The sequence below is a fragment of the Podarcis vaucheri genome (genome assembly GCF_965113315.1).
Source record: "Podarcis vaucheri genome assembly, chromosome: 1".
In the NCBI taxonomy this organism is placed as follows: Eukaryota; Metazoa; Chordata; class Lepidosauria; order Squamata; family Lacertidae; genus Podarcis; species Podarcis vaucheri.
The window spans coordinates 66252457-66274156 of record NC_138759.1 but is presented as its reverse complement, the minus strand read 5'-3'; the positions used below and the strand labels follow the sequence as shown (position 1 = coordinate 66274156).

Here is a 21700-nt window from a genome sequence, read left to right as displayed (position 1 = left end):
TGCTCTGAAGGGTTGAGAGAACCCCCCAGAACATGGAGAGGAGAGGAGTCCCATTGCAAACACGATCCTCATTCACATGTGCATATGCCACTTCCTCCAAGTGGTTCTCTGATACACTAAACTGCTCAGTCCATGGAAATCCTGTGGAAGAATAAAGTGATAACTTTCTTAAAGGAAATCTGAGCATGCTTGCCAAAGAGACTAGTGAGTATTCCTGGAGAGGCACGGAAGAGGGTGATCTCAAGCCTCAGCACCAAACAACCCATTCCGTTACTCCTGGCTTTGTACCTTAATGTGTTTGTACCATATTACTGCTGCAATGTAGTGGTGGAGAGAGATGCTGCCAGTTGGTGTAGAGAAATAATATTCAACAGGTGGTGTGGGACTCAATAGTGGGTTGCAGTCCGACATAAGATGGATCATGACAGGAGCATTGCCACTAGAGCTACATAGTAAAAAACAAACAATCCCAAATGCAGGTTTGAGTTAAAAGTGGGTCCAACCAGTGTAGAGAGTGCGCAGCTACATGTGTACATGGCTAGAATATAACACAGTCTCATGTTTATACCTATTGTTGTGTGATAATTAGTTAAGCTGTTTATTGTAACCCAAAACTACCTAAGAATGAAGAGAAAGATGCAAATAACCGATATGGTTTTTTACTTCAAGGGTGGTGGTGGTGGTGGTTGTTATGCAAAATGGGTGACTGGAAAATATAAACACAAAACTTGCAGCAGAACTTGCTAGCAAAACAATCAGAATTGGATATTGCCTTCAAAGCAAATCAAACACAGCTGGAGTGTTTACCAACATATCTGCACGAGATCTCTTAAAAATAAGGTACCTATCTGCCAGAAGATCGTTCTTTATTTTCCTTTCTTTGAAATTGTCATGAAGCTTTGACTCCAGATAAGAAAACTATAATGAAATAAAGGAAACATTGTTTAGCTGTCAAAATGAATTTGATGTGTGACATGTATGGGAAGAGGGGAAAACAACGCAAGATTGGATAGTGGGTTCCTGAAATTTATGTGAAAAGAGAGTGGGGGAATCAAAGATAGCCCTTGACGTTTGATAGAAACAACTATTTCATTTGTTTGCATCCTTCGTTCTTACATGAAAGGCAAAGGAGGTTTGTGGATATCGATTAAAACCATGCAAATAGTACTCAATAGCATTTGACATTTTCGTTAACTTTGATTTTAAGCTTCGTCATATTTCACTGGCGAAAATGTTCACAGAATTATACACAGATAATAAATTAATGCACAGAGAAGAAATGCTTTGATTTCCCTTCTCCATGGAGGTCATGTGCATGAATAAAAGTTAGCACAACCAGTGTTATAATTCTTGCAAGGAGTGTTATATGCATGCAGTTTAGTTATATAAAAGCGGAAGTGTCAGGTTGCGAGGCTGGAGCTCAGGCCGGGCCAAACCAAGGCACAGTGCCAGGACTTAGAGGAGGTGCTTGACAGAACCAATTGCTCCCAGCCATTGCATTTTTGCTATATGAGCTGCCTTAGGACTTCAAGACAAGCAAAAGGAAGTACTTTTTCATACAAGACATAATAAATCTATTGCATTTGGTTCCATGAGATAGAGGGTTGATCACTAGCTAGGGAATTAGAGAAATTCATGGAGGACAGGTCTATCAGCAGCAACTAGTCATGAGGGTTATATAAAACCTCCGCACTCAGAGGCAGCACGACAATGAATACCATTTGCTGGGTTGCAGAGAGAGCTATTGCCTTGATGCCCTGCTTGTGAGCTTCCCAAAGGCATCCAACTGCTGCTGTGGCAAACAAGCAGCAAACAATATATGAATATTTCGTTTGATTCAGCTGGGCTCTTACGTTCAGTACTAGAGTACCACTGTACTTATACCTGCTGGGTTGGAATCAGATTTAGTCAGGCTTAGAGTGGGACTTAAATTAGATGACTGGCTTAAGCCCCATTGATTTCAATGGCTCTAGTCTAAAGCACAGCCAAATATAAATCCAACCTATTCACTTCTACACACTTAACTCTCTGGACTGTGACTACAATACCAAGCCAGTTAGAGAAGAAAGTTAAAATCACTGCAATAGCTGTGCTATTTCCAGGAAAAATAAAAATAGGTGCACATTTATTAAAGGAAAAAAAAACTTTATGAAGAAATCTTAACACACACACCCCTTTTTATCCCAAACATAGGATGCTTTTGAGCTTCAGCATTTATACTTTTTCTAAAACAAATAAGACAACTTGTGTTTCAAACAGATCCTTGGTGATTTAAATAAGGTGGCCTTTGCTGTATTCGCCAGCTTTCAAAAAAATGTTTGGGCAGTCTGAAGATAAAATCACTGCTCTTTATGGCACACTAATAGAATGTGTAAATAAATTTACAGCCTGTTCCTAGTCATATTAACATGGAGACAGGTCCCCTTCCCCCCTGTGATTTCAGTGGAGCTTACTCCCAGGTAACTGTGCAGAGGATTGCAGCTTGTGTATAGTCAGAGTGAGCCTCCTCATTTGACTCCTCTCAAGCTTCCACATGTTGCTTCTTCAGGCATAGGATCCAAAATCACAACTCATTTTCACTTGGTGGAGAGCCTTTTCCTTGGCCGCTGTTTTGAGAAAGCCATTGTCCCCTGTAATTTGTCCTTATGTGTATTTTGGAAAGGAAACCCTGGCAATAATTTAATTAGAATGTGAGGGGAGAGAGAGAAAAAAAATGTATTCAGAGGTAGCCAGACCCTAAGAATAAGAAGGAAGGAGAAGAGAGGGAGAAAGGCTGTGTAAAAAGGTTAAAATGCAGACCTGCATTGTTTGCAAAAAGCCTGCTGTTTCCTTTATGTCTAACTGATCTGTGCCAGAAGCCCTCTTGAATTTCTACAAGAATAGAGCTTCAGATCATCTGCATTCAGTGCCAGAGTCACGGCCCTGGAACCGATAATTGCCTCTGACAGGATTTAATTACCTTCTCCAGGACCTTTTCTCTGTTTGATTGGAGACCACCCCCTGCCTCCGATCAAATCAGACAGTAATAACACACTGAAGCACAGCAGCCAATCACGAGTCAAGTCTGAACAGTGACCTTGCTGAGTAGAAGCTGATTGGCGGTGTCAGCCTTGTCAACTGTGTCAGTGAACCATCAGACAAGAAAGGGGGCGAGGGGGGGCAGGAGAGAAAGAGAGAGAGAGCGCACACGAGATAAGAGAACAGCATTAATGCTAATGGAGTCTGTCAGCATGCGTGGCTCGAGGTTGCATTTCAAGTGTGGCGATGCACGGGAACAAAAATGATGGCAAATCTCATGCAAACCTGGAATGATCACACACACACACACACACACACACACACACACACAATGGAAACATATCAGAGAATTAATGTACCTGGAGCATAGCTAAAATAAAAAGATCCATGTGCCTGATAGAAGAGAATCATATTCCCAGCATCTCTTCCTGTAAAATGCCTTGAGTGAATTTCTGCATTTTAAACCATCACCGTTTTATGAGGGAACTATGAAAAAAAAGAATCATACTTGATGGGCACTTCCAAGGGCCTGCATTTTTAATACTAACGTGACATGTGCCAAGAGTGTATTAACTATGGTTATTTTAATGCAAGGTCTACAGTTGCGGAGGCTTTTAAGCCAATAATTCTACATTCTTTTAGAAGTGTTTTGTTCATTTATTGAGGAAATAATTAAATATGAATGCTTTCCTAATACTACTCGCGGAACATTTGCCCAAAAGTGCCCTGAACACTGGTTTAAATATAGCTGAGGGTGCAGCTACAGGAGCGATATAGCAAAGGCTGATGGTTTATACCTGCTGAGTCTTATTTGTGCTCTATGACACTTGCTCTAAACTCAGCTTAGCCGGCGTTGTGCTTGCAGGAACATCTGTTTTATTTTAGTGGTGGGCAAAATCCTTGCTCGTGTTGAGTTACTGTTCTGGTGACATATCCTGTGTGTTAATGCATTGCATGTCATTACCTCCACTAGGCACTCTATGGACTAGAGCTCCTTTTACCTACCTGGGGACCTCCAAGAATCCTAGGAACTGTAGTCTGTTAAAGGTGCCGGGAATTGTAGCTCTCTGAGGAGTAAATTACAGTTCCAAGGGTTATTTGGCGAAGTCATGTGCTTTTAAAGTGTGTTAAATCTATGATGTGTCCATATTTAGTGAAAGTGAGTGGCTACAGAAAGTGAATCCTCTCTTCCTTTGCCTGAAGAATGTGTCAAGAGGAAAGTGTGGTCCCATGTAGAGATTGTGGTTTTACTGGTGTTGGGAGTACTGGTAAACTTCAGTCATCACATCACTAAATCTGTACATTATGGACCAAAAGCTTGATCAGGGCAGGTTACAACAAATGGAGATTCAGAATTAAGAACAGTTAAAACAGATTACTGTTGCTGGAATAGGGTGCGTCCTGGAAACACAAATCTCAGGTGCCAAAGGCTAGGGTAAGGAGCATTCACCAAAAGCTGTATAGTGAAGATGCCAGGCACACCTGCATGAAGAAGGAATTCCACAACTTGGGGGCCTCCACAAAGAAGGCCCTCACCTGGGCCACCACCACCCAAACACCAGAGGGCGGCAGAACTGCCAAGAAGGCCCCTTCTGCTGTCATTAACCCCCAAGAGGGTCTGTAGGGAAGGAGACATTCTCTCTGATATTTGGGGCCTACAACATTTGGGGCTATAAATACTACTGTGAGCACCTTGAATTGGGACCAGAAACTGGCATCCAATTACACACTCACACACCCCACTACATCCAAGTAAGCGAGAAGTGTGATTAGAGTCAAGGACACATTTTTGCCAGCCCAAAACGCTCGAGGAGGGTATGAAGCAGAGCTGATGAGAGCCCTGTGCGCCAGGTAGAGAGGCACTGAGTGTTAGGATATTTCCGTTCCACCTTAAAAGGGAGCAGGCTTTGTGAGTCACAGAGTCTGCGTATTTCCTGTTCACAGGAAGTTTATGTTTTGTATATGCTTTCGTTTTCTCTCTGTGCCTGAGACATCGAGACAGGCAGTCATGTTTTTTCTTTGTTCTGACCAACGCTGAATAAAGTTATAAATCATGCTCTCCTGAGTGCACCTTTCATTGTACGAACTCTGCTGATAGAGCGTGCACAAGGCTTGGAATGTGGAAAGCTATTTCTGAGGCTTTGTGTCGCTAATTGACTGATACTGCATTTCTACCAGAGATCGATGGATCGTCCGGAGACGGCGTGGGGACTTGATGGCTTATGTCTCCCTGGCAGTATCCCAACACTGAGGACCCCTGGTCCCAAGGTTCCCCACTGATTTAGTCCCTGGTCCTGAGGTTCCCCACTGCTGCTTTATCCAAATGTCACATTTAATATACTTCTCTGCTTTGAAGATGGGTGTGAACCCATGGTAGCTGCACCATTTAATGTCTTGTGAGGTGATTCTCTAAATTGCCAGCAGCTGTCCAATTTTTTTTTATAAATGCCTTTTAGTACTTATTAGTATACCACTATCATTCAGAATTGGTAATTTAAATGCTTTGTTACTGTAACCATAAATCCAAACTCTACATGCCCAGAAAAAACTATTCTCTCACAATTTTTAAAACAAATTTTCAGTATTTCAGGCAATTGGCCTACTTGATCAAGAATTTTCTTCTTAAATATGCTTGAATTATAGGCTTTCATTTATTTCATGTGATTCACCTGTGCATAGATTTTAATTCAGAATTCCACAGCCACCAATTCTACACCAAACAAACCAGCCGGACTGTATTCTGTGCCAAAACAATCAATAAATTAAAACTCGTATGCGGTTTCCTGAAAATCCATTCACATGCTGTTTCTTCTTCTTATGAGTCAGCTTTTTTACACTGACACATACCTGCATGTGTTCTAGGTTTGCCAATGGCATTTACGAGCTGCCTGTGTTCAGAAGCACTGAATTCCTTAGCCTGTGTTCACAACATGGGATGAACCAAGTGCAAGGATGGGATGCATGTGGATATGAAGTGCTGCTGCTGGGTTACACAGTCTTCCAGAATTCCCATTTTTGTGTGTGAGCATCCTAACCATACCTATTTGTTTCAAGCATAGTGGCAACACACCGCCACCACTAACAATTTATCCTTATGTAAACTAGCAAAATCTTGATCCTGAGGGAAGAATTTAGAATCATAGAGTTGGAAGGTACCCTGAGGGTCATGTAGTCTAACCCCCTGCAATGCAGCAATCTAAACGAAAGCATCCATGACAGATGGCCAAGAATGGAGAGTCCACCACCTTCCAAGGAAGTCTGATCCACTGTTGAACGGCTCTTGCCATCAAAAAGTTTTTCCTGATGTTTCGTCAGAATCTCCTTTCTTGTAATTTGAATCCATTGGTTTGTGTTCTACCCTTCAGAACAGGAGAAAACAAGCTTGCTCCATCTTCCATGTGACAGCCCTTTCGATATTTGAAGAGGGCTGTCATACCTCCTCTCAGTCTCCTCTTTACCAGGCTAAACATACCAAGTTCCCTCAACTGTTCCTCATAAGGCTTGGTTTCCAGACGCTTGATCATCTTGGTTTCCCTCCTCTGTACACGTTCCAGCCTGTCAATACAATGGTACATCGGGTTTTTAATTCGTTCCAGAGGTCCGTACTTAACCTGAAACTGTTCTTAACCTGAAGCACCACTTTAGCTAATGGGGGCTCCTGCTGCTGCCGTGTCGCTGGAGCACGATTTCTGTTCTCATCCTGAAGCAAAGTTCTTAACCTGAAGCACTATTTCTGGGTTAGCGGAGTCTGTAACCTGAAGCATATGTAACCTGAAGCGTATGTAACCTGAGGTACCACTGTATCCTTCTTAAACCAGAATTGGGCACAGTACTCTAGGTGTGGTCTGACCAAGGCAGAATAGAATGGTACCTGCATGCTTTCCCCTTGTAATCTATAATACTACTGCCACGACCAGGAAAAGGATGTTTAGGAGTGATGAGAATGTGCACACAATGAAATTTCTCTTGTGATATTGGTGAATAGGTTGTGCATCTTATTCCTATGTTGAACTCAGTAGAATCTACTCCCAAGTAAGCACGCACAGGAGGATTGCAGTACTTGCACACTGAGTGATTACCACACTTGAAGCTAGGAGGAAAGCTTTGCTCAGGTTCGATTGGCTATATATGTCCTCTGTCCCTTCTGCTATAGGGTGTGACTTGGTTTGCTGATGTAATTACTAGTCTGGATTGCACCTGCTCTCTACATGTGGTTTGGAAGATTATGGTCTGAATTATGTAGGTTGGCCTATATGTGGAACTAATAGACATCTGTGTTCCACACCAAGGAGCTCCCCACAGCAAAGGCCTGATTGCCTTTTGAATTAAGGATTAATAACAGAGTCTTCAAACAGCAAGTGGTATCTGAGTGCAGACAGTTACAGAGGAAGGAGGAAATAGATTCCAGTATTTTTGGACTCCCTTCGCTCTACAGTGCGGTAAGTGGGATGGAAAGTGTAATGTGTGCAGAATGAGGGCTGCAACCTACAGTTGTGTGCACAAATCTCTTTGTACATATAAACAAGCCAGGAGAATAAATATGACCTTTTTTGTGCAGTGGTAGCAATTTCATTCATTAATGTGTGGACAGGCTGTGATCTGTTGAATTCAGGGGCTTAGATGCCAGCAATAGTATCTTATCTTGCATAACTATTTTAAGAATTACATTGTTGGCCAAATACTCCACCAAGATGTGTAAAGAAAAAGAAGGAAGGTCTGGTTGTTGTTTTTACCTAAAATAGCTGAGCAGTATAGGAAGTAGAGAAGTTTTCTAAACAGAGAAAAACTGCAGTCCCTTTAAAATTATATCAAACAGTGCAACTTTTATTAGAGGGAAAGATTGAAAGTTGTACAGCAGAATATGAAAGCATATTGCAGATCATGAAATTACATTTCACAATCGCATAGTGGGATAAATCCATTTCTGTCATAGGGCTGGGTAAAAATGATACTAAAATGGAGTTGGCCCACTCTGTCTGACACAACGTTTTTAATAAAAAATTCCTTATACTCAGAGTGTTGGCTCCACCTTGCAACTTCCTTTTTTAATGGGTTGAAGTGTTTTGCAATCTCTGGAGTGACTATTAAAAGGAGAGCAGGGAGAGAGAGAGAGAGAGAGAGAGAGAGAGAGAGAGAGAGAGATTTTTTATTTCCAGATTGCCAAAATACTCCTTCAGAGTTTCCTCATTCCATGGTCCTGATCTTCAGCTGTATCCCTTTCCATAGCTACCAAAATGCCTCAGGCTCCACAGTGCGCATGAACACCTTTCTTTCACTGCCATGGCTTTTGGAACAGCACCACCCTTTCTCACCAAATAGAAATTCTGTTAGGATAAAAAATTGCTAGTGTGTAGTAGCTGTAGGATTCAAGTACTCTGAAATACAGAACAAAATTGCTTTTTGCTGAACTATGGGAGACTTTCTTCTTCTTCTTCACTGCAACCCCAAATTATGGGAAATTGACTGAGCTTCATGTTGTGCTCTGAGCCTTGGCTCAAGTTCAGTAAGGTTTTCAAACCTTAAGCTATAGTAGAGCCAAAGTTTAAGCGAGATTTATTGTTTTAGGTAGGAATCACAGAAAAACCGCCAGTTTTGGCAATGAGATTCAGGGCAATAAGAAAAGCTCGGAGCTGATATGAACCATATTTGGAGTGGGGCAAGGGGCGGAGGGCAGAGAACCTTCCAAAAATATTTATTATGGACAATGTACATAGCCCGTTTCATTATGATGCATTCCTGACCACTGGTTGGTAAAAAAATAATAATCTAATTCCACAGGCTGGTCTGCAGTACAATTTTTAAAAGATGTCTAAGAGAAAGCAGGGATAACTCCTACCAGTCTACTGTTGCCAAGAAGCTCCACAGGACTGGATAGGACAGGACCTGCCACATTAAAGCCTCAGTTCAGGCTCAGTTCATACTAAAGGCCAACCAAACCTTAAGGCCATGGGTTAACCACCAAAAGTGCCCATCAGAAGACGTCAGTGATTAAGGTGGAGGAGTGGTTCGCAAAGGGTGTGGCAGGAGTGACAGGAGAGGATGGCAAGTGTGGTGGGACAATTCAAGGGCCATCAAAGGAACTTTTAAACATTTCAGCTTAGTAAAGTATAGTATCAAAATAAAAAATAAAAATTTGCATAATATGGATAGCCGCCCAGAGTGGCTAGGGCTGGGGAAACCCAGCCCGATAAATAATAATTTTATATTTTATATAAATAAATTATATTATTATTATTATAGATATATTTTCAAAATGAGAGCATGAGCATCAGGTGATACTCCTGGACAATCCTAGTTGTGTTTTCTAATGTATTTCTTATTAATTAAAAAACGGTGTGATGTGAGCAAATTTTTATTGTGAAAGTGTGGCCCAGAGGGAAAAGGTTTGAGAAACACTCAGGTTTTATAACTAGTTGAGTTCAGGCCTAGGTTTTTCACACTGGCCACCAAACCACAGCCTTCCTTAGGGGCTGAGTACCACTCCTTCATGCAATTAAGCATATACTCAGGCCATGGTTTCAGCTTCAAGCACTTTGCATATATTTATGTGCTATGGTCCCCTACCCACTGCAGGGTAGAAAATCTGTAGGTTTGCTCAAAATACAAAAACAGCAACAACACACTGCCCTTCCACATTTCACGCTGCCAGCATAAACCCAGCAAGGTTTTGGATTTAGTGGTTCCTTTACTTTTGATTTTAACTTCTCTCACCTCTGTGCCACCCCAGATTGCTCCACCAGTGATTTTTCAGTACTGTATACCCGTATGAAAATTCACTCAAGTAAATTTGGGAATGCCTCATGAATAGAGCTAAACTGACTTTCTGCCTCAGAATTAGGTACAGTGGTACCTTGGGTTACATACGTTTCAGGTTACATACGCTTCAGGTTACAGACTCCGCTAACCCAGAAATAGTACCTCGGGTTAAGAACTTTGCTTCAGGATGAGAACAGAAATCATGCGGCGGCAGCGCAGCAGCAGCAGGAGGCCCCATTAGCTAAAGTGGTGCTTCAGGTTAAGAACAGTTTCAGGTTAAGAATGGACCTCCGGAACAAATTAAGTACGTAACCAGAGGTACCACTGTACAGTGGAACCTCAGTTTTCGGATGTAATCCGTTCCATTAGACCGTTCAACTTCCGAAATGTTCGAAAACTGAAAACAGAAGTCTCAATTCAACAGGGAAACTAAAAACGGAAGCTGCGTAGCACGTTCAGCTTCCAAAAATCGTTCGAAAACCAGACCAGTTACTTCTGGGTTTTCGGCGTTCGGGTGCCGAAACGTACGACAACTGAGGTTTCACTGTATAGCTTATTTTTCTTTTCACACACAATCCTTACTAAGCATTGCAAATGTGGGAGCAGCCAGGATGGACTAATATAAGGGAAATGCTTACAAAATTTCGGGGGGTGTCTTTGTTTGTATACATTCTAGGGAGTGGGTTGTTTGGGAAATTATTCCAGCTGCTTGAGTGCACTGCATATTTATTTGAAAATCCTTCTGAGCAGGGGTTTTGTTTTTTTTTGTAAGAGAGAGAGAGAGAGTTTAAAATGTCACTAAATGGAGAAAACTGCAGCCAATTGATTATTCAGCTGGCAAAATGGAAATTCTAAGTTGCATAGACCGCTAATTGCGGCCTGCCCACAGAATGACAGGTCTATAATTTTTAGTTTTGTGTGCATTCAAAGCCAGTCACCTTGACTCTTAGCAGTCCATTATCTGCTGGCCACCGACCATATGATGATATTCAAGGAATGACAGGTCTTTTCCATTATGGAATGATAAAATGTCCCCATGCTTTATTTAGATAAAGCTTTCTTCTGAGAGAGAACAACCAGTTGCTCATCTGATGCTTACATGTTCAAATGACACCAGTGTGCTTATGACTCTAAAAGTTTAAGGGTGTTTTGTTGTTGTTGTTGTTGTTTGTTCTCTTGTGAAATTAGCATTTGGAATATTGTGGCTGAATGATAGGATGGTGGCAGCATTCAGTTATTTGGCAGGTTTTAACAACAATTTCATAGAAAACATGGTACAGGAAACTCCTAAGTTCTATATAATTCAGTCTTTAATTCCTCCTGCCCTTGAGGGGTGTGTGTGTACATGTGGGTACATATCTGTATAAGTGACATACTTCTCAACAAACCAAGTTAACAATTCAATCCAAGGTAAATACATTTTCACTCAAAGGCTAGGTGACAACGAATGCACAGACCAATAACTTGGTGAATTTTAACATGTTTATAATAGTATTTTACATAGGGCGTGCCACATGGCCATATATTTCCAAATTAGGTGTGCCCCAAACACCTCATAAATCTCTTTCAACTGCACAATCTTTTCAGCCAAAGAATTGATACAGTAATACTTTGAAGAAGTAATTCTGTATTACTAAACAGATCCCAATTTGTAAATTCCTCAGATGGGTTAATATATTGAGAATGTTTCCATGTGTTTTAATCTGTGTTTAGCTTATCACTGATTTTTAAATATTATTTGAATCTTTTAAAAAACTGTTTTAACCATTTTTACTGATAATTTTACTGTTGGGCTCTTTTTGTAAACAACTTGTAGTTTTGTTTTGCTTTTTAAAAAAGAATCAAATGGTATATAAATTTTATGAAATAAATAAGTACTAATGTATTTTGTTACTTCTGTAATCTTGGTCAGGGTGCAGAACAGGGGTCTGGGCATGACGTTTCATACTATTGCAGAGTTTTCTTCTGTATGGTCTAGCTTATTTTCTGATTTAGGACAGTTATATAAAACTTTAATAGGGCTGTCCAAAATGAGAAAATGAGGCTGGAGGTCCCCCAGCCCTATATTAAAGGAGCATCCCTTCTTTTCAAATGTGTGATTCCTGTCTAAGATCAAAAACACAACTCCAGCTCAAAGGATGAAACAGGATGGAGATACATAAACACCACAACTCTGGGATTCTCATCAGTTCTCTACAGGATACAATAGCACTAACACACCTCTTACTCCACAGGGTGGCTTGTACTCTGGGAATTGTGTGCTTCATCCAATTTTCTTCAAATAATGAACAAGTGCTATCAGGTTTATTGGTGCCATCTTGTGCACACTTTTGGGGTGTAAATTATTTATTCTACTAATTAAACTGTGAGCAGTCATGGACAGTGAGCTTACTAAGGCAATTCCATACATATTGGCTGTAGGTTAATTATTTAAGAATTGCGATACCACCAGAAATACCAAATAAATACTGATCTCATCAGTGAAAGCAATTGAATTCCTCTGGATTTTCCAGACTTCACTTCACATAACCATTATACAACGCCAATAGGTCCTGCATTGTAACACAAAAGATCTCAGTGCTGACTTTTTGTTTTTGTTTTCTTGCAATAGTGCAGAATTTCATCTTTTCTGTGGCCTTACTAGGTAATAACAACAAACCTTTCCAATAATGACTCATGTTTGGTCTTTCAAAAGTCATTCCCATCCCCACTTATCATTCTTTTGTATATATTATGTCTTTTAAGCATGAGTCGTGTAACTTTTATGTTCTATACAGTGACTAAGGCATGGATAGGCAAACTAAGGCCCGGGGGCAGGATCCGGCCCAATCGCTTTCTAAATCCGGCCTGTGGACAGTCTGGGAATCAGCCTGTTTTTACATAAGTAGAATGTGTCCTTTTATTTAAAATGCATCTCTAGGTTATTTGTGGGGCCTGCCTGGTGTTTTTACATGAGTAGAATGTGTGCTTTTATTTAAAATGCATCTCTGGGTTATTTGTGGGGCATAGAAATTCGTTCATCCCCCCAAAAAAAATATAGTCCTGCCCCCCACAAGGTCTGAGGGACAGTGGACCAGCCCCCTGCTGAAAAACTTTGCTGACCCCTGGCTAAGGCTTGGAGATGACTGTGCTCAAAATAAATAGTTTAAATAAGGGCGATGGAAGTGGTTTTAATACCTAGCGCCTATCCCCAAAATAAATGTATTGGAATGCAGAAAATACGTGCTCAAAACTATTTTTACCATTTGTTAGAATGCACCGACTTTACCTTAACATCCTGTAGGCACTAAATAATTTTCATTATATGTAAGCCACCATGAACTCTTCGGCAGGCCATAACTGTAATAAGCAAAACTATGGATGGCATAAATAGAAGCACTCTTTATAGTAGGCCATCAGTATGAAATATGCAAGGTACACTGCACTGTTTAAGAGATTAATCTGGCCATACATTTAACAAAAAAATGTTACACCAGACCACAAGCCACCAGATATGGATGACTTAGACTGCAAGTGCAAATCTAGGGCCAGTTATGCATGGGTACATACAATTGGCTGCTTGAGTAATTAAATGCAGCACTTAAATTGGAAGGGACCAACATTAAACATTTTTGAGAGCTCGTGATTTCAGCAAAAGGGATAAGCAGATGCTTGAATATCTTCCATTGAAATCCACGGAACCTAATTATGGGAATGAACTGGTTCAGTTGAAGGAAATTCACCAAAGCTGAACTCCAAACAGTTTCTGGTTCATCTTCACATTGTCAGCATTTATAGGCAGAAATAACCAAGAATTCTAAAATTTAAAACAATCATCTTCTGTAATGTATAAATCACTGCATTTTTTTCACCCAGTATAGTAATTAATAACATTTGATTGCACTGAGAAAAAAAAAATGCACCTCTTCCCTCCTCTTCCCCTCACAGCTTTGCTCCTAATATTAATTGCCTGGCTTACCAGAGAAAACACAGCATTTGAAGAAATGGGAAGAACTCGGTATTTTTTTTTAAAAAAGGATGCAAGAGTAAGGAAATCCAGTTTAAAAAGAATTTATGCACATGCACACATGCACACAATATACAAAGGAATGCAACCTTTATGTTTAAGCTTTTATTTCAGGTTTGATTGTATTTATACATGAGGCAAGTGACAGTCTAAGCAATCATTTAGTATAGAAGCAAATGGATGTTATAGGGTTGTTGTTTTTGCACCACTGACCAGTGCACATAATTGCCCCTGTCATTGTGGCATCTTCTTCCTCCAGGAAGGGCTGTCTTAAGCATATGTGACACTGGGGTGCAAAGATCCGCCCGGTGCCCCCGCCTCAGGTTGCCCAATACCTGGCGCTAAGGAGGGCGGAGCCGGCCAGCTACCTCAGCGTCTCGCTGGCTCAGTCACCCCCGAACTTGCTGTGCAGAGTTGCCCGCAGCAGAAGAGCCTGCCGCAGTGCTCCGACTGACGGGCGGGCTCTTCCCCGGACTCAACTCTCAGGCCCCGGACTCTCAACCTGGCGCCCCTGAGAGCCCGGCGCCCCACACCCCTAGTGCCTATGGGAAAGACGGCCCTGGCTCCAGGCCACGCCCTGCTCCCCAGGCCCCATCCCTACTCAGTCCTGATCCAGCTCCTCTTCCAATGCTTTTGCCTGGCTGGAATCCTTGAAAAGAATGAAGCAAGCAGCATCTAGGGCCATCAGGTAAAAACAATTTAAAACACCACTTAAGAGATGAATGCAGTTAAGTGGTAAGTAGATAAAACTGTGATGATGTGTTTTGCTTGGCTGGAGGAAAAGATGTGCATGCACAAACCTCCGGTTTTTGCCTGGCTAGAATGCAGCCTACTGCAGAAAGCTAAGAGTCCCACATCCATTGTTTTGCCTTTTGCTCTGCTCAGCACTACGTAGATGCAGTTCCTGGAAGGTCCCCCATAAAAGAATGTGGCCATCAGATTGAAAAAGGTTTTCTCCCTGTGTCCTATGGGCTCCTGGGAATTGTAGATCTGCAATAATAATAATAATAATAATAATAATAATAATAATAATAATAATTTATTATTTATACCCTGCCCATCTGGCTGGGTTTCCCCAGCCACTCTGGGCGGCTTCCAAAAGAATATTAAAATACTGTGATACATCAAACATTAAAAGCTTCCCTAAACAGGGCTGCCTTCAGATGTCTTCTAAAAGTCTGGTAGTTGTTGTTCTCTTTGACATCTGGTGGGAGGGTGTTCCACAGGGAGGGCGCCACTACCAAGAAGGCCCTCTGCCTGGTTCCCTGTAACTTGGCTTCTCGCAGTGAGGGAACCGCCAGAAGGCCCTCGGTGCTGGACCTCAGTGTCCAGGTAGAACAATGGAGGTGGAGACGCTCCTTCAGGTATACTGGACCGAGGCCGTTTAGGGCTTTAAAGGGCAGCACCAACACTTTGAATTGTGCTCGGAAACGTACTGGGAGCCAATGTAGGTCTTTTAAGACCAGTGTTATATGGTCTCGGCGGCCGCTCCCAGTCACCAGTCTGGCTGCTGCATTCTGGATTAGTTGTAGTTTTCGGGTCACCTTCAAAGGTAGCCCCACGTAGAGCGCATTGCAGTAGTCCAAGCGGGGGATAACCAGAGCATGCACCACTCTGGCGAGGCAGTCCGCAGGCAGATAGGGTCTCAGCCTACGTACCAGATGGAGCTGGTACACAGCTGCCCTGGACACTGATTTAACCTGTGCCTCCATGGACAGCTGTGAGTCCAAAATGACTCCCAGGCTGCACACCTGGTCCATCAGGGGCACAGTTACCCCATTCAGAACCAGGGAATCCTCCACACCTGCCCGCCTCCTGTCCCCCAGAAACAGTACTTCTGTCTTGTCAGGATTCAATCTCAATCTGTTTGCCGCCATCCATCCTCCAACCGCCTCCAGACACTCACACAGGACCGTCACCGCCTTCACTGGTTCTGATTTGAAAGAGAGGTAGAGCTGGGTATCATCCGCATACTGATGAACACCCAGCCCAAACCCCCTGATGATCTCTCCCAGCGGCTGCATGTAGATGTTGAAAAGCATGGGGGAGAGGACAGAACCCTGAGGCACCCCACAAGTGAGAGCCCAGGGGTCTGAACACTCATCCCCCACCACCACTTTCTGAACACGGCCCAGGAGGAAGGAGCGGAACCACTGTATGACAGTACCCCCAGCTCCCAGCCCCTCAAGACGGTCCAGAAGGATGTTATGGTCGATGGTATCAAACGCTGCTGAGAGATCCAGCAGAACTAGGAAACAGCTCTCACCTTTGTCCCTAGTCCGCCAGAGATCATCAACCAGTGCGACCAAGGCAGTTTCAGTCCCGTGATGAGGCCTGAATCCTGCCTGGAAGGGATCCAAATGGTCCGCTTCTTCCAGGCGTGCCTGGAGTTGTTCAGCAACCACTCGCTCAATCACCTTGCCCAAGAATGGAAGATTTGAGACTGGGCGATAGTTGGCCATCGTGGCTGCATCTAAAGATGGTTTTTTAAGAAGCGGTTTAATAACCGCCTCTTTCAGCGGGTCTGGGAAGGCTCCCTCACGGAGGGAAGCATTCACCACCCCATGAAGCCCATCACCCAGCCCTTCCCGGCTAGCTTTTATAAGCCAGGATGGGCAAGGATCAAGGAGACAGGTGGTTGGTTTCACTCGTCCAAGCAGCCTGTCCACATCCTCGGAGGTAACAGATTGGAATTGATCCCACTCTCCTGCCCCGGCCCTGCTCCCATGGTGGCGTCTACCTCTTCCCGAATCTTAGCAACTTTATCTGCAAAAAACTTTGCAAAATCATTGCAGGAGATCATGTGGCCCGTACTGGGCCCCGATGTAGCAGGTGGTTCCGCTAAATTGCGGACCACCTGAAAAAGTCTCCTGCTGCTGTTTTCTGCAGATGCAATAGAGGCGGTGAAGAAAGCCTTCTTCGCCGTCGCTACTGCCACTTGGTAGGCTCAACATTGAGCTCTAACCTGTGTCCGGTCAGCTTCAGAATGGGTCATCCACCACCGGCGCTCTAGCCGTCTCAACGATTGTTTCATTGCCCTCAGATCCGTGGAAAACCACGGGGCTGTCTGGGCTCCATGCAATCGGAGAGGGCGCTTCGGAGCCAAACAGTCAATAGCCCTGGTTAACTCCACATTCCAGCGGGCCACCAGGGACTCAGCTGAAAGGCCATCAACGTGGGATAAAGCATCCCCTCTGGAAACCATTTGGATCCATTAAGTGGTGGGGGCGGACCATCTGAATCGGTCCCACCTCCCTGCAGAGGGGAAGGGTTGCGGAGAAGTCAAGTTGCACCAGGAAGTGGTCTGACTATGGCACTTCTTTTGTTTCGCTTTTACTTAGTGTCAGAACACCAACATCCATGGAGGTAAACACCAGGTCCAAGGCATGTCCACGGCTATGGGTTGGGCCAAACTTATTCAGGGACAGCCCCATGGAGGCCATGCTTTCCACGAAGTCCCGAGCGGCCCCTTGTAACGTCGTGTCGGCATGGATATTAAAATCCCCTAGGACAACCAAACTGGGTGTCTCCAGGGGAACATCCACCACGACCTGAAGCAGCTCGGGCAGGGAATCCTTGGTGCAGCGGGGAGGTCGGTACACCAAAAGGAATCCTGTACTGCCCCTATTGCCCAACTTCCAGAACATGCACTCAGAGAACTGGGTCTTCCCAATAGGATGCCTGGTGCAAACTAATGACTTCCTAAAAATCACTGCAACCCCCCCTCCCCGCCCACAAGGCCTGGGTTGCTGTGCGTAAGAGAAACCTGGTAGACAAGCAGCGGCAAGAACAGGCCCATCTGCTTCATCCAACCAAGTCTCTGTTACACATGCCAGGTCAAATCCTCCATCCATGATCAAGTCATGGATGGCAGTGGTCTTATGAATCATTGACCTGGCATTGCACAGCAGCACCTTCAGGCTATGTGGGTATCCCTTGCTGATTCTAGTATCCATCCGATCAGGACCAGACCCGGAGGCAGGGATAGTCCTCAGACAACGACTAAACCTGCCTCCTCTGTAATGACATGGTCTGGTCTTAGCGTAACTCCTCCTCCTACCCGTGATCACTGAGATCGGTTGTCCCAGCGCATCCCCCTCTGTGGAACATACCCCAGCCATTTTGTTGGCTGGGACCCACTCCCCGGCAGCCCTGACCCTTCCCCTTAAGAAAAAAATAAGACCTTAAAAGAATAAAAACAAAAACAAAAAAACAAAAAAACCCAGAAAACAAAAAACAATACAAATGAAAAACTATAAAAATTACAAATCCATTCAAATCAAACAAATTCCCAACTAAACATCCATCCCACCCCCATCCCCGTCCCCGCATATACAAAAAAAATAAAAGGAAAAGGAAAAATTTAAAACATTTTAAAAAGAACTCTGCGCCCCTGAATCCCCCTGGGCCGCAGCAGCAGTGACAGCAACCGTCCCTGTGAGGCCTGTCAGGCCCCACCCTAGGCCAGGTGGTGAGTGGCAGGAAGGAGCAGGAAGGAGCAGGGCCCTCAGACACTCACACAGGAGAATCCTCCTGGGCAGCAGAGCGCAGCAGTCCCTGTGAGGCCTCAGGCCCCGCCCTGAGCCAGATGGTGAGCGGCAGGAAGGAGCAGGGCCCTCAGACACTCACACAGGAGAGTCCTCCTGGGCAGCAGAGCGCAGCAGTCCCTGCAAGGCAGGATGACAACAGGAAAGCATAATAGAGAAATCTCAACACCTCTGCCAAACTACTATTCTTAGGATTCTTTTGGGAAAATCAGTTATTTAAGAGCCAAACTATGATAAAATCTGCCACTTCTTTTTTTAGTAGATACAGAGCCATTTAAAACTGCCAACCTGCTTGCAGCATGCATGCTGGTTTTAACTTTTGTCTTTTACTGGTGATTTTAATGTGCATTTTATATTTAAAAGTCTCAACAATTGCAACAGCAAGTGATGTACACATTTTGTTAACAAATGGCTCCATTCCATTTCCTTTCTTCAAACCCCTTTCAGCAAAAACTGTCTTGGTTCTGGTACAATGGTTTTATTCATGACTTCCACATATTACATTTACTAGTGAAAAGCAGGAATTATTTAGGAAGACAGAATCATCGTTTTGGGAAATAGATAGCATGGCCAAGAAGGATATCAAAATTTGAAATTTCATACATTCAATATGGATCAATAATGTGATGCTGCTGGGAATTTGCTAAAGGTCAGGTTTCAATATCAAACATTTATCTGTATAATGCTGCCGAACAATAGTATGATTGAGATATGAATGGATGTGCCAGAAACTAAATATTTTTACCACGGTGTCATTCAGCCTAAAAGGGATACTGCTGTGTTCAATTTGATGCTGGATGGTAACTAACTTATAATTTGGTTGTTGGACGTAACCCTGCATAAAGCAATCACGAGTTAGTCCAGTTTGACTCAATTGGAAGAAAAGTTGGAACCACAACTGCAAGGTATTTGATTTGTAAGCCGCAGATTTTGTGCAGCAGATTAATTACTGAAATAAGTTGGACAGGGACTGGGAAGCTAATACCACTGAATGCCAGGGAGAGCAATAAAAATGCACACACAAAATTAACCATCTGCATATCAAGCACAGTGGGGGGAAATGAAGGAAAAGCCTCTAGGCATAACTGGATTAGAAAGAATTCTGCAGACTGATCCTATCCTACCCTTGCTGCTGCAAAAGTATTGCCACACTGGATTATAACTCCAGGCTGATGGCTCTGCCCCCTACGGGTGCAGCTATTGGGTGGCCATCTGTCATGGATGCTTTAGCTGAGAGTCCTGCGTTGCCAGGGTTGGACTAGATGACACCGAGGGTCACTTCTGACTCTACAAGTCTATGATTCTCTTATTGTACCTTGCTGGAGCAAGGCGGAACAAAACCTCTCCCACATACATGATGAAACGACGAAGACTGTCCCTTTTGTTTACTGGTTACTGGGAGGTAGTCAGCTAAGTTTTACTGAGAGTAGGCCCACTGCAGTAAACGAATACCGTATGCCAAAGTTAGATCTGTTATATTCAAAACATCTACTGTGAATGATGCTCAGTTGTTTCTGTTTTTCCAATAGGAGCAAAAGGTTCTTAAATTCTTTCATTAGGAATCATGTACGGCTCTGCCTGTTTCCCTCTCTGAACTATAGCGCTCAAGAAAATTTCAGGGACAAAAATGACCCAGTTTTTCTGACATTAATCTGGGGTATTTTCCTAGTCCTGGCATAAAGCCACAGGTTTTGACTGAGTAGAATCAAAACTGGGTACCACTTGTACGACTCTCCAAAGAAGAGTGCTCACTGCTTCCTTCTTGCAGTACACTTTCATACAACCTGAGATATGTTTTTCCTAGGCCACAAATTAAAGTATAGCATCTTAAAATTGCCACATATTGCAGATAGGGCCTCATCTATGGTCTAATTCAACATAATATTATTTTCTTCCTTCAATCCCTCCACCTCTTAACTTTTAGCTTGAAGAAGAGTTCCATGAAAGAAGCAGTGCAGCTTATTACTTTGTTGTTTGAAAGGTAGGGATTTTCTTGTTTGTTCTCTTGGCTATGGTTGTCATTGTGGCCAGTAGCATTAAGTCCCAGAGTTGTGAGATCCAGATTTCAAAGAGGACTGTGTTTGAGTCTTCCAATACCTTCCAATAGCAAGCCATGCAGCAGTTATCAGGTGAGTAATGAGTATCCTTGTGGGAAAGTTGTTGAATAGTTTCTGAATAATATGATGGAAGTGCTCCTCCACTTCTTAAATATGGTGTTTTTTAATGTTATTTTTTAATTGAGGCTTACAGGATACCTCATCTTGAGCCAACATGTTGAGGAAGACATCTGCTTCAATAAAACTTCCATTTGAGAAAATTCAGCGGATGACCATTGCCTTGCCCTAATAGATAATCTCATGAATCATCACATTTAGGATCACAGAAGAATTTTCCTTGTGCAGGATTGACTACCGGCCATGTGTGTTTCTCATCTTCCCCTTTTGCACACTGCCTCATTCACTTCCTGGCAAATCACATCAGGTCATCTGGTCTAGCCCACCTTGTTGGGTCCTGTACTTTGTGGTGCACTTCTGAACTAGCTACAAGATGCTGTTAGGTGTGGGATCCAAATTTATTTATTTTTTAAAAAAAGATATTTATTGCAATTTTACAGACAATAAAAAGTTACAAGATTAAAAATAAAAAATAAAAAAGAATAACAATAATAAAAAAGAAGAGATACAAAAATACTAAGACAAAACACATAAAAAGTAAGAAAAAATTTAAAAAGAAATCAATATTTTCATATCTTATATTTCATTTACTTGTTTCCTGACCTCCTCACACCTCCCTTTTTTGCATTCCAGTTCACGTAGTTAATTCAGCAAATCCTTACCCTCTATCATTTATCTTTATTCAATATCTTAACCTATTATAACTATATATTTTAAACCATTATCAATCCGTATTCACATATTCTTGTTAATCTCTTTACCAATACCGCTTATTTTCAATCCAACATCCCTTTAACATTCATTAATTTTACAGTATTTCTGCAAGTAGTCTTTAAATTTCTTCCAGTCTTCTTCCACCGCCTCTTCTCCCTGATCTCGGATTCTGCCAGTCATTTCTGCCAATTCCATGTATTCCATCACCTTCATCTGCCTACTTTAGCATTTGCTAATGCCAACTTTAGCATTTATGGTTTAGATTTTATATTCTGTCCCTTTTGAGACCTATGAAATATTCTCCACCTCCCTTAAAGTTCAGGTTATTTCTAATTTTCTGGAAGTCATAAGAAGCAGATGGAAAGCTGATGATCTCTTTATAGAATGTTTATTAGCAATTGACAACTGATATGTTTAACGAAGCTAATGCAGGGAACAGAGATGGTGACTTGGAGAGAACAGCAAGCTTTTGGGGCATTCTGCTC

General features: G+C 42.7%; 1 long non-coding RNA gene across 1 annotated transcript; it reads right to left on the bottom strand.

Moving 5' to 3' along the window:
• Nucleotides 1-331: 331 nt before the first annotated feature.
• LOC309527687 lies at nucleotides 332-3015 on the bottom strand. Its single transcript, XR_014217291.1, has 3 exons — nucleotides 2960-3015; nucleotides 845-918; nucleotides 332-439 (listed from the first exon to the last, which is right to left on the bottom strand). It is a non-coding gene; the product is annotated as an uncharacterized lncRNA (long non-coding RNA).
• Nucleotides 3016-21700: the final 18685 nt, after the last annotated feature.